At 40.0% G+C, this 11640-nt stretch overlaps 1 pseudogene; it reads right to left on the bottom strand.

The window, feature by feature from the left end:
* Positions 1 to 6073: 6073 nt before the first annotated feature.
* The window catches only part of LOC105299637, an 8044-nt pseudogene continuing 2477 nt past the window's right edge, over positions 6074 to 11640 (bottom strand).

The following is an 11640-nucleotide window of genomic DNA, read 5'->3' on the forward strand; positions in this document are numbered from 1 at the left end:
TCAGTGCAGTCCTGCACATATGCATAGCCTTCTAGACCACCAGTGATATGAGGGAGCTTATCAAATCCCAGTAGGGCTGTCTCATTTTCTGGACCTCTTTGCTAAATTTCAGCAGGCCTGTTGTTCTGTCGCTTGCGCCAACCAGTATTGTGACCTCAGGTAACTGCGATGTTCCTTTTTCCTGATGTAAGGAGTTTGCTATCTTCAACGCCCCTGGGCATAAGACATTTTATCTGTGCTCATTCCTAAACAAGTAATTCACCTCCAGCAGGCAAGTTGCTGTTTAGGGCTTGTCTTGCCATGCCCTTGCAAAATCAGCTCCAGTGGAGCTGGGAGTGGGGATATGCACAGCCTCAAGCTAAAACACCATAGATTCCCACTGTTCTTACCCAAGGTTCAATAGGTTTTCTGAAACGCTTCTTAATTTATTGTTTAATTTTGGTCTATTTCCACAGTCCTGAAATGGTGGTTTTGATAATGTTGTCGTTATAGCATTGTTTCTTTGAGGGAGAAGATTTGCTGAACCCCTCACTTTCCCATTTCCGAAGTTCTGCTTAATTTATGTTTTAAAAGATCATTCTGATAGCAGTGGAAGATCAACTGCGTGGAGGAGAAACTAGTGGTCGGGAAGATAGGCTTTTACTCAGTAGTATTTTGTAACCTGTAAACAGGACTGGAAAATATAAATAACTGGGATGATTTGCGGGTGAATAGATATGGTGGTAAACCAAAAGGATAGGAGAATTGAGAGTGCTGGTGACTGTCATGGAAGTCCTACTGTCCATGGAATCTTTCCTAGATAGATAAGGAAGCGAAGTCCACAGGGACATGGTGTCCTTGGAAAATAGGTAAGAGGCTTGATAAATTAAAGGCCCTGAGGAAGTCAAAGGGTAAATTCAGGGAGTGTAAGATGTAGGAGAGGTAGAAGAACAAGTAGTTCTGAGAGTGGCCTCTGTCATTTTTGGAGGTCGAACCATTACAGGTGTCACTACGGCAATGGACAATTCACGTGAAGTTGAGAAGAAGAAATCAGAAAAAGATTTGTCAAGGAGCTGTGAGGTTTGGATGTTACATCATCAAGGGAGAAGCTGAAGGCCTTTCGTGATGAAGAGGGAAAGGGAAATAAGTGTCCCCAAAGTCCTCAGTGATTGCAGGTGAGAGACCTGAAGTTGACATTTAACATCGAAAGGGCGATAAAATTGAATAGTATGAACTTTGAAGATAGATGGGCTGTGGACGGAAGATGGTAAAATAATACTCTGAGGATCCAGTGAAGAAGATGCTATCCCGATCTTGATATGTGGGGAGAGGTGAGTCGAGGATGTGAGCAGCCTCCAATGACGAGCTTTACAAAGAAAGCAGAGTTAAAGAGACGAGAGAGAGGCTGAATGGATGGGCAAGACCAAAAGCAAGAACGTTTTAGGAAATGCTGGATAGTTCATTATTTTTGCTTAAGCTTAGAGTACAGTTGGGGGTATAATAGAGGATGATATAGGCATCTATGTGATTCGTTTGAAAATAGAGTATAACTGGAGTTAAAAATACCGTTAGTTGGATGGTATACTAAGGAAACGACTCATTTTGTTTAGATCTTAGGGGAATGTTGGAACTGGTATTGGTAGCTGGGAAGCAGTTTCACTGCTCTAGAATACGTCGACTATGACAAATGTGAAATTAGGTGTGTAGTTGATAAGTTATTCATGTCACCATTGGACTTGAAGTTGCCTCTAGATCATCATTTTGCCAGGAATGTGTCCTGTAGACTGTGATAAATTTCATTCCTTTTGTAATTAGAAAATTGGAGCTTTAAAAATGAATCGGCTTTCTGGAATAATCTTTTTCTATTCTTTTCCAGAACCATCTGCGACCCACAATGTATAGAGGATTGTGTGGGATCTGCTTTAGCGTGAGGGTTTTGATCTCAATTGCCCTGAGTCTATTTGATATGGTCGTGTCTATGTATGCGTAAGGTATGTGGCAAGAAGGATAGAAGAGAAAATGTAAAGCAAACAGGGGACCGAATGGGAGATGCAGAGCCCCGGTTATAACAACCTTAAGATTAACTGCTGTGATGGTAATTCGGCACGTTTTCGGTCCTAGCTATCATTTGTTATGAACTAAAAGAACGTTGAAATAATTGGCAGTAGGATGGAGGTGGGGAGTCGGTTAGCTGGCAAGGAGCCTTACAGCTAGCTGTTTTCATATTAATACTGCATATTTGGAGTTGGTTGATAACGGCAGAAAAATATGATCCTACTGGGGCCTTATTACATTGATTTCTGCTGTCGTAATATGAATGTGTTTAACAGCCACCCTTATAAACATAACATTTCTCTTTTTGCCATCCTAGCAGCCATCAGAGAAGAGATCACAGAAAAGCTGTTGCTTGTACGGTCATCTTCATCACTTGTGACGTGGGATGTGGAGCTCTTACGCTGTCAGAATTCCAGTTCGTGAAGCAATCGGTGTCATTCTGGTCTAGCCAGGAGAGTAGTCCCTACTAGTTTCTAGTTTTCTAGGGAAAAGAGAAAAAAAAACCAAGAAAGAAAAACAGCAGAGAAGGTGAATATGGAAAAATCCAGATATGAATCTTAGACCTTAAAGCAGAGGTCAAGGCCCGGGTCATAAGCAGCAAAGCAAGGGGACAAAGCCTGGGGTTTTGTTCAATCGCAGTGAGATGGCACCCATGGCACGTAAGCACCGGAAGAACTGAGTCTGTTTTGTAACCTGGCTTGATTTCAAGAATGAAGAGACTTAGTTGAAACTGCAATAAAAGTATCTAAGAAGGCGAGATTAAAGAGGAAAGGAAGTATGCTTTGAAGTGAAACTAGATAGAAGTTTAATTGTATCGAAATATCTTTCTAGTGAAATGTTGACTACATAGAGATGAGGATCGTTTTAAATATTTCTTTAATATTTAATAGTTAAGAGAATGAATCCTGGCTCTTTCACTTACTAGCCGTGTGATCACGGGGAATTACCTTCTCCAAACTTCAGTCTCTTTAGCTATCAAGTAGATTAATGAGACCGATATGGTTATTGTAAGAATTGAGTGAAAAAAATATATGAAGTATACATAGCATGACGCCCGGCACAAACTTAGAGTTCAGCATATAGTCACTATTATCAGGCAGTGGAGGGGACAGTGAGATGGATATTCAATTATGAGATACATTATTCTCCACAGGTAGGTACACGGTCATTTCTTGTCAGACCCTCTTAGAGATCAGGCTACAACGAGTGCTAATTAGGCCAATTCAAAGGAGGCAAACTTCCTTCGTTTCCTGAGTTTGTAACAAATTAGGTCTTCCATACACTTTCCTTCCAGAATAGTGCCTTTAACACTAGTATCTTTTGTTAGATTTACCATTAGTGTTTTTAATAGTTGTTTGTTTGGCTTGGATCTTGAATTTGGGGGAAGATGCCAAAATGGCGAACACAGAAGATGTTAAGAGTCTATAAAAGGTACAGTTTTCTCCCCGGTGAGTGTAGATCACCTTTTGGATCGAATTCATTCAGGCTTCTTGTCTGGCTGGAGTGAAGCAGATCGTGCGGAGCTGAAGCATCACAGTGACGCTAAAACAGGTTCTAATGAGCTGTCTGGCCCGCCTCTTCCACTTAGGGAGGAGGAGATGGGCTTCTCAATCCAGAGAGCTTTTTAGAAACCTAGTTTTGTTAGGCCTCCACAGGAGCCATGGAAGAGGAAGTTTAAAGGTACAGGATTTGTGTTGTTATTTTACATTTAGTTTGAAGAGTCTCATTTAATTTTTTCCCCCCTTTCCGTTACTTTATTTTTTAGAGCAGTTTTAGGTTTACAACAAAATTCAATGGAAAGCACACGGAGTTCCCACACACCCCCCTGGACCCCTCTACACAAGCACAGCCACCCCCGCCATCAACATCCCCCACCAGAGCGGTGCATTTGTTACAATCGGTGAACCTACACGGACACATCGTCCCCGCCCAAAGTCCCTAGCTGACATCAGAGTTGCCTCTTGGTGGTGTACGTTCTACGGGTCTGGACCGGTGTATAATGACATGTGTCCACCATCACAGTGTCACACAGAACAGTTTCACCACCCTAAAATCTTCTGTGCTTCACCTATTTATCCTCTCTCCCGCCTCGCCCCTGGCAACCACTGATCTTTTTACTGTTAACATGGTTTTGATCTGATTTTTAAAAGCAGCTTTATCGAGATATAATTCACACACCACACAATTCACCAATTGAAAGCAGGAAATTCAATTGTATAAATCAACATATTGATCTTCCAAAGAACCAGCTTTTGGTTTCATTGATTTTCTGTATTGATTTCCTGTTTTCAATTTCATTGATTTCTGCTCTAGTTTTTCTTCCTTTTTGTTTCTTACTATGGATTCAATGTGCTCTTCTGTTTCTTGTTTTCTAAGGTGGGTATTTAGATTATCGATTTTAGACCTTCGTTCCTTTTTTCTCTTTGTTATTTTCTAATATAGTCATTCAATGCTATAAACTTTCCTCTAAAGCACTGCTTTTGTGGTATCCCACATATTTTGATAAGTCGTGTTTCCATTTTCATTTAGTCAAAATAGTTTTAAGTTTCTCTTGAAATTTCTTCTTTGACCCATGTGTTATTTAGAAGTATGTTGCTTAATCTCCATATATTATAAATATTTTTTTTTAAAAAAAAGAGAAGAAACTATGTGCTGATTGTCAGTTTGGAAAAATTCTCAATAAATATGTAATCTTCTAAAAAGATCTCCATATATTTTGAGATTTTCCAGTTATCTTTCTGTTATTGATTTCTGAATTAATTCCACTGTGGCCTGACAGCAGAAATTATATCATTTCCAGCCTTCTAAATTATTCTCTTTAAATCGTTAAGGTGTGTTTTATGGCCCAGAATATGATCCTTTCTGATGAATATTCCATGTGAGCTTGAGAACAATGTGTATTTTGCTGTTGTTGGATGAAGTAGTCTGTGGATATCAATTATATCCTATTGCTTGATGATAGTATTGAGTTCAAATATATTCTTACTGATTTTCTGACTGCTGGCCCTGTCCATTTCTGATAGAGGGGTGTTGAAGTCCCCAACCGAGTTACTGGATTCATCTATTTCTCTTTGAAATGTTATTAGTTTTTGCCTCCCAGATTTTGATGCTTTGTTGTTAGGCACATACATGTTAAGGGTTCTTACGTCTTCTTGGAGAAGAGACCCTTTTATCATTATATAAGGCTCTTCTTTATCCCTGATCATTTTCCTTGCTTTGAAGTCTGCACTGTCTGAAATTAGTATAGCTATTCTAGCTTTCTTTTGATTATTGTTAGCACGGCATGTTTTCCTCCATCTATTTACTTTTAATCTCCATGTGTCTTTGAATTTGAAGTGGATTTCTTGTAGAGAATATATAGTCGGGGTATGTTTTTTGATCCAGTCTGACAATCCCTGTGTTTCAATTGGTGCATTTAGGCCATTATCTTTCAAAGTGATAATATTTACCAATTTGTTAGCGTTGTCTATTCGTCGCCCTTATTCTTTGTTCTTATTTTTCTGTTCCACTCTTTTTCTGTCTGTCGTGGATTTATTTATTTATTTGTTGAATGGGGGGCGGTGTTACATTTTTATTTCAAAAGCTCGAATAGCTTCAATATCCAGGTCGTGGGTCAATCCGGTCACCTACAGTACATTAGATTCTTAAATGGTACCAAAAAGTACAGTAAAATTAACACTTCCATCACAGGAAATGTATGACACAAATAATATAAAATTAAAAGGTGAAAACCGGTGACACTGGTTGCCTCAGACACTGGTTGCTTTACGACCAGGGTCCATCGCTCCAGGCTGCAGCACATCAGAGGAGCGCGAAGCCTCGTGTCTGGTTCTGGGTGGCCACTGAGCACGCGCTGCCTAAAACAACCAGAGCTCTGGATATAGTAAACAGGAGAGTGATTTCGGGGGTGGGGGGACTTTGAGCTGAGATGCGTGTGGCACAGGCCATAGAAAGGATGCCAAGTTAAGTTCGGTACGTGATTGTGTTCAGTCGCTATCCAAACGACGCATGCGCAGTCAGTGAGCGCTCCTGCGAAACCTCAGTATGGCTTGTGCTTATTCTGATGGCCGCCATGTGGCTGGCTGTCCCCGTAATTTATGCTACCCTGCCTGTAATCAGAGCTGGGCCGTAGCCCTAATGGCCACAGGGTGAGTAGTAATGCCGCGGTGGCTGTCGCCCAGCTGGTCCCTGCACTCTCATCGCCACCACTGCGGCCCCCAGAGCCACACTGCTGCTGTCGATACACCTGTGTGGGCTGGCCACCTTGACTTCACACTCACCTCCACTGACGGTGGAGAACTTTTCCTCTAGAACCTTCTCTGCGGGTTCCTTTTCTTTAAAGGTGATGAGAACAAAGCCTCGTCTTTTGTTCCGCTTTGCATCCATCGCCAACTCAATGGCCTCGCTCTCCCCAAGCTCACCTGAGTACTCTCTGACCGTCTCCTTGGGTGGCTTCGGGGTGCAGGCCCCCCCACAGACATTTTCTTTCCTGGGTCCTTCTTCACGGCTATGGCCTTTTTGTGGTCAGTGACACGCCATCCAGCCTGCGCTCCTTCTGGTCTAGGACCTTTTCCATACAGGCTGCGTGTCTAAAGAGGATAAACCTGAACCCTCTTGACCTGCCAGTGTTGGGGTCCATTTTTATTGCATAGTCAACCACATCTCCAAATTCGGTAAACTAGTCCTTTTTCTTGCTGATGTTGAGCCGGTCGCCCTGGGCGCATTCTGGTCGCCTCCAGCGCCCGCCTCGGGACCCGACCGGTGACTCGCCTCTTGCCGGTGCTCGGTGGTGCCCTTCATCTCCGTGGGGTGCTCCTCCCCTATTTCTGATACACTAGCCTAGGCCACGGTGGCTCCTCCCAGCCGGTGGCACCGGAAGCCCTCTCGTCCCCACCCTTGGGGAAGGCGCCCCCGGCTCCACCGTGACCACATTCACGCTGCCCAGCCTCGCCTCAGTGGTCCCACAGGACCGCTGCCCCGACCACATGCGCTCCTTCTCGGCCACCGCCGCACGCGACCCACTGGACCCGCCAGGTACCACTGCCTCTGTCTTTTGTGGATTTAATTGAGTTTTTAATATGGTTCTATTTTGTCTCCTTTCTTAGCCTATGGATCATAGTTCCTCTTTATTTTTTGAAACTTTTCTTAGTGGTCGACCTTCAGTTTTCAATATGCATTGACAGCTAATCCGGGTCCAATTTTCAAATAACAGTATGCAGGCGGTGTGAGTGCTTTACAATAACAAAACAATCTTAATTGTGTCCTTCCATTTTTGGTATCATTGCTGCCGTTCGTTTCACTTATCATAAGCATTTACACCCCCACTTACCCACACGTAAGTATATGGCACTGAATACATTGTTGTTATTATTTGGAGCAAACTGTTATCTGTTAGATCAGTTGAAAAAAAATTCTTCTGTTCCTTTTTCTCTTTCTTCTCTTTCTAGTATTCCGGTTATGCATATATTAAACTTTTTCATTGTTGACCCACAGTTCTCAGGTATTCTGTTCTGGGTTGTTTTCGGTTTGGTTTTTTTTTTCAGTCTTTTTCACTTCGCTTTTCATTTTTGGAGGTTTCTATTGATATGCCCTTAAGCCTAGAGATTCTTTCCTCAGCCCTGTCCAGTGTACTGATGAGCCCATCAAAGGCATTCTTAATTTCTGTTGCAGTGTTTTTCATCTCTAGTAATTCTTTTTTATTCTTTCTTAGAATTTCTATCTCTCTGATTACATCACTCATCTGTTCTTGCGTGTTATCTGCTTTTTCCATTACAGTCCCAGCATATTAATCATCGTTGCTTTAAATCCACGGTCTGATAATTCCAACATCTGGCATATATGGGTGTGGTTCTGATGTTTGCTTTCTCTCTTTGAACTGTGTTTTTTGCTTTTTGGTATGCCTTGTAGGTTTTTTGGAAGTCAGATATGATGTACTAGGAAAAACGAACTTGGGTGAACCGGCCTCCAGGAACGTACTGGTCAGGTGTGGGAAGGGGGAGCTTTCCCAGTCCTGTGATCAGATCCTGGTCCCTTAGCGAGCCTGTGACCCTGGGCTGTGACCTTCTTAAGTGTCTCTCAGTTTATTCTACCTCCTTAGCTGCTACAGGGAGACTAGAGGGGGTATCGCCCTCCCCCCAGGTTGGTTAGGCTCTGATAAAATCCCAATCTCTTAGGGCCTGGAAAAATCATTTCTCTTGAGAACAGGTCTTCTTAGTAAAACAGAAAGCTTTGACAGATTTCGAAATGATTGCTTTCCCTTCTTCCTAGTGGAGTGCCAAGGAGATTTTTCCTCCTGTGAGAACCCGGAGGTAAAACTCACAAAAATATGAACTGGGAGACCTTTGCCTTCCGTGTGTTTGGTAACGTTTTACTTCGGATTCTGTCTCCTAACAGTTATTAAGGCCTTTGGGGCAGGGAGCATCAGGGAGCACCACATCACATGATGTGGCCACTAATTTAGGATGCGGAGGGTTAACTCTTTACAGCAAGGAGAATAAAGCACAAATTATTGTCTAAATAAGTCATCCTCCAAATTCTCCTCCTCAAGGGAATTATTGTGCTTTAAAAATCATTTTCCTACTGAGTTACCTGTGTATCTGCTTTTCCTAAGCAGTAGTTCTCCTAAGTAAAGCAGTGTCTCACATATGCTTTATTCTGTCTCTGAGCATTCTGAAATGGGGGCATGTGACATTACCTTCCAGAATACAATTAGATAAACCGATTGCATTTGGAGAGATATTCTTCATAATCCTAGATGTCTTGGACTTCAAGACTGTAAGAAAATTAATTTAGATGCAGCTCTGACCTCTATTCTCCTAGTCCAAGCTCTTATACTTGGGGATCTCGTTTCTCATTCCCCTGGGATCTGACGCTATCTTGCCATGGGTCTTTTAACTGATGGAGGAGCAGTCTTTTCACTTTCTCGATATGTCTTTTGTCTTTTGAAGCACCAAAGTTTTTACTTTTGCTTAAGTCCAATATATCTATTTTTTTAAATTTGTTTATTTGTATTTTTGGTGTCATACCTAAGATTCCATTGCCCAATCCAAGGTAAGGAAGATTTGCGCTTGTGTTACATTTAGATCTTTGATCTATTTCAAGTTAATTTTGTATATAATTTGAAGTAAGGGTCTAACTTCGTCTTCTGCATGTGGCGATCTAGTGTTCCCAGCACCACTTGCTGAAAAGACAGTTCTTTCCCTATTGAATGTACTTGGCACCCTTTTAAAAAAATCAGTTGACCAGATATATGGGTTTATTTCTGGACTCTTAATTCTATTCCATACACACACACACACACACACACACACACACACACATGTACACACACATGCACACATATACATATGCACACATATATATACATATATGTATATGTGTGTGTGCATATATATATATATATATATATATAAAATCTGTCCTTATTTAAGAAGTACACTGTCTTGATTACTGTAGCTGTGTAGTAAGTTTTAAAATTGGGAAATGTGATTCCTCTACCTTTGTTCTTGGTTTTCTAAGATTTTGGGGGCTACTCTGGGTCCCTCGAATTTCCATATGAATTTTAAGTTCAGCTTATAAATTTCTGCAAAGAAACAGGCTAGGATTTTGATGGAGATTATATGGAATCTGTCAATCGACTTGGGGAGTATTAACAATTTAACAATATTATTTCTAATAATCCATAAAATGGGATGTCTCCATTTACGTAGGTCTTATTCAAGTTCTTATAACAGTGTTTCCTAGTTTTCCATAGTATACGTTTTATATCTTGATGTTTATTTATAATTATTTTTTGCTTTTTAATCCAATTATAAATGAAATTGTTTCCTTAATTTCATTTTGGGATTGTTCTTTGCAAGTGTACAGAAATACCATCAATTTTGTGTATTTATCTCATCCCGAAACCCTGCTGAATTTATTGATTACTTCTAATCATTTTTAGTGGATTTTGTAGGATTTTCTATATACAAGACTATGTCATCTATGAATAGAGATAGCTTTACATCTTTTTTTTCCAGTCTGGATGCCTTGTACTTCCTTTTCTTGCCTAATTGCCCTGGCTAGGTCCTCCAGTACAATGCTGAAGAAAAGTGGCAAAAGTAGACATGCATATCTTCCTTCTGAACTTAGGGAAAAGTATTCAGTCTTTCACTGTTAAATATTACGTTAGCTGTGCGTTTTTCAGACATGCCCTTTACCAGATTGAAGAAGTCTCCTTTGTTCCCACCTTATCAAATGTTTTTATCGTGAAAGGATTTTGAAATTTGTCAGTTTTCTGTGTCTGTTGAGATGATGATGGGATTTTTGTCCTTTATTCTATCAATATGGTGTTTTACACTAATTGATTTTTGGATGTCAAACTAACCTTGCTTTCTTGGAATAAATCCTACTTGGTCATGGTTTCTAATCCTTTTTATATATTGCTAGATTCATGTTGCAAGTGTGGGAAGTTGTTTGTTTTTAAAATTTTGTGTGTGTGTTTATCTATAGTGTAAGAGATTCTGGTCTGTAACTTTCTAGTGACGTCTGTTGTTTTGATATCAGGGTAATAGTGACCTCATAGAAGCTCTTTTTTTTTTTTTTTGGAAGAATTTGTGAAGAATTGGTTTTAACTTTTCCTCAAATGTTTGGTAGACTTCACTAGTGAAGCCATCTGTGTCTCGACTTTTCTTCGTGGGAAATGTTTTAATTACCATCTCAATCTTTTTACTGATTTAGATCGATTCAGATTTTCTATTTCTTCTTGAGTAATTTTAGTTACTTTGTGTCTTTTTAGTAATTTGTCCATTTCATCTAGGTTATCTAATTCGTTGACGTACAGTTTTTCATAGTATTCCCTAATAATGTTTTTAATATTTCTAATGTGAGTAGTGATGTTCCTACTTCCATTCCTGATTTTAGTAAGTGACATCTTTTTTTTCTTCATCAAATCTAAAGGTTTTTTCTTCAAACCTAAAGGTTCGACAGTTTTGTTAATCTTTTCAAAGACTCAACTTTCGATTTCAGTGATTTTCTCTATTGTTTTTCTAGTCTCTGTTTTATAAGTTTACAGTCTAATCCTTAATTATTTCCTTCTGTTTGCTTCGTGTTTAGTTTGCTCTTCATTTTCCAGTGTCTTCCAGTCGAACTTTAGGTTGCTGATTTGAGATCTTTCTTTTTTAATGTAGGCATTTCTATCTATATAGTTCCTTGTAAGCGTTGCTTTAGTGGCATCCTATAAATTCCGTTATGTTCCGTTTGCAATTTTTTTCATCTCATAGTATCTTCTCATTTCCCTTGTGATTCCCTTTTTCAACCCTTGCTTTTCTAGGAGTGCATCATTTGCACATATTTGTTAAATTCCCAAATGTCTTTGTTATTAATTTCTAATTTCACTCTGTTGTGATCGAAAAACATAGTTTGTACAATTTCAGTCATTTTAAATTTACCGAGGCCTGGAGAATGTTCCATGTGCTCTTCAGAGGAATGTACACTTTTTTATTGGTTGATATAGTATTCCGAAGATGCCTGTTATGTCTAGTTTGTGTATAGTGTTGTTCACGTCTTTAGTTTCTTTGTTGATCTTCTGTCCTATTGTTCTATCCATTATTGAAAGTGTCATATTAA

Source organism: Pteropus vampyrus, unplaced genomic scaffold (genome assembly GCF_000151845.1).
Source record: "Pteropus vampyrus isolate Shadow unplaced genomic scaffold, Pvam_2.0 Scaffold191, whole genome shotgun sequence".
Taxonomy (NCBI): Eukaryota; Metazoa; Chordata; class Mammalia; order Chiroptera; family Pteropodidae; genus Pteropus; species Pteropus vampyrus.